Genomic DNA, 2,376 nt, shown 5'->3' with positions numbered 1-2,376 from the left:
CCCCCCCCTTCATCAACATGTTAACTACATTTCTCAATACATTTTTTCTGTTATAATGACATGCCCTATTTTAGACCCAGTGACATCATTACTGGGTCTCTTTGCTTCTTTATGCAATGCAGGCAGTTAATGGCTGGTGACAATGGATGGTGAGAGGGGCTAGCAGGATGCTCTGCATAGCTTCTTGAAAACATCACAGGACTCTGCCTCAGTACTCAATATACCTGATGCAAGCAGCAAGCTAGCTCTTGGGATGAGTTATGCAAAAAAAAAAAAAGATCCCTTCATGGGTGGTTGTCAGTCTGGAAGAGTGGAAATCCCTAGGCAGGATATATTTGCATGCAGACCACCCAAGGAAATGCCCACATATGAGGCTGACCTTCTGTGATTGAAAGAATTGAAATCCGATTAATAAAAGGGGTGGGCCAGGGACAGTAGCGCTGAGGTGGAAAGAGGTAGATGAGAATTGATGTCCTTCAGCCTGAAAATGAGGCAGGCGCTATCTGACTTTCACATTCCAATGCATACTTTGACGAGCTTACAGTGTGCAGTTAATTTAGAGTCAGCGATTTCAGCACAGAATAAGACCCTGTACAAGAGTGAAGATAAGGCTGGAGATCAGCTTTAAAGAAGAACTAATTGATTACCTTTTTTTGGCTTTAGACCTCTTTTGGGTCAGCAGAGGGTACATTTTGACTACATTTACCAATGTTACGCCACTGTCTAGCGGGCTACCGTCTGCTATATGGTGATAGGGCAGAGCCGTGCTTCAGCTGGGAAGGATCCTGACAATATTGTCAGGATCCACCCTGCTGCCTGATTGACAGCTGCGCCCGCCCCCTCCCCTGTCTGTTCCACCAATGAGCATTAGAGGAATATAGAGGGGAGGGGAGAATCCCTGAAGGAGCGGTGACTGACAGTCACATAAAGAAGATCATGAGCTGAGCAATCAACGGTTTGTGATCTCCCAGTTCTTGATCTACAAAGCAGGCGTGTGACACCAGCTCTAAGTATTGAGAACAATACATTTTACTCTCCAAATACTTCTCCTTTTACATAACTACACATTGGTCAGTAACTTCTCCAACATGGGGCTGGATAGTGGAGGAGCAGCATAGTGGTTAGCACTTCTGCCTTGCAGCACTGGGGTACCTGGTTCAAATCCTGATCAGCACACTATCTATGTGGAGTTTGCATGTTCTCCCTGTGCTTGCGTGGGTTTCCTCCCACACTCCTAAGACATGCTGGTAGGTTAATTGGCTCTAGTGTACATATATGTATGCATGTGTGTTAGGGACCTTAGATTGTAAGCCACTTTAGGCCAGGTACTGATGGGAATCTACAGTACAGTGCTGTGCATATTGTTGGCACTATATAAATACCTGTGATAAATAAATGAAGGAGTAGCAACACACTGATGATGTTAACGCTGACCTCTCTCTCTGCTAGCCAGGTTGCTGTGCACTATGTAATGTACAGTAATAAAGCCTGATTGGCTTACATGCCAGGTAGGATTTAAATGCGTTCATGAATAAATAACTAGGTCATTGTTTCCGCTTTAATGTTTAAGGTTTTGCAGCCATACATGTAAAAATGAAAAAAAAAGGACTCCTTTGTACTTCTTCCTCTTAATTTGCGTTTGCAGCTCGACTGCATAAGCACTACAATGCCAAGCAGGAGCAATCCCATTGTTTTCAGTGGCCCCTGTTCTGTCGCAGGTAGCAAAGCACTTGTATGTTGAAAAACTACAGGAGCTTTTTTTGGAGCCAAACATTTTGGCCCTAATACAGTTCAAGAGGAGCGCCTCAAAAAAATGCATAATGCTGTTTTTTGCCTTGTAAAAATAAAATGCTCAAGCCTGAAATGCTTGCATAAACGCTTGTGCAAATGCTCAAAAAAAGCTCAAAGATGCTTCGCGCAAGTGTGAATGGGGCTTTATGCAGTATGGAAATGGTGAGCAGGTCAGGATCAGGCCCACAAAAAGCTCTGCTCCCATGAACGGATAGGAGCGATATGTCCTCTGTTTCATTTGTCAATCATGATAATTAGGTCATGGGGGCGGGCACAGACTTCTGATGATTTTAAAATAGGATGAACACAGGTAAAAAATGAATGTGGGTATTTAAAGGAAATCTGTCTGGAGAAAAATGCGCAGTTTGTGATTGGTGACCATGCCTGGATTACCCACAAGGCCACCGAGGCCCGGCCTCGAGGGCGGCAGGGCGCAGAGGGGCGGCAGCGTGTGTGGAATCCTCTGATGCCCGGAACATGAAGTTCCGGGTGCCGGGTGGTAAGTTGCTTTCTACATTTAGCCCTGCTTTGGGAAAGCAGGGCTAAATATAGTGTAAGGAAGCCGGCGCTTGTTCGTGAACCGCC

This window comes from Nanorana parkeri, unplaced genomic scaffold (genome assembly GCF_000935625.1).
Source record: "Nanorana parkeri isolate BGI_ZX_2015 unplaced genomic scaffold, ASM93562v1 scaffold158, whole genome shotgun sequence".
NCBI lineage: Eukaryota > Metazoa > Chordata > Amphibia > Anura > Dicroglossidae > Nanorana > Nanorana parkeri.
This window is presented reverse-complemented; position numbering follows the sequence as displayed.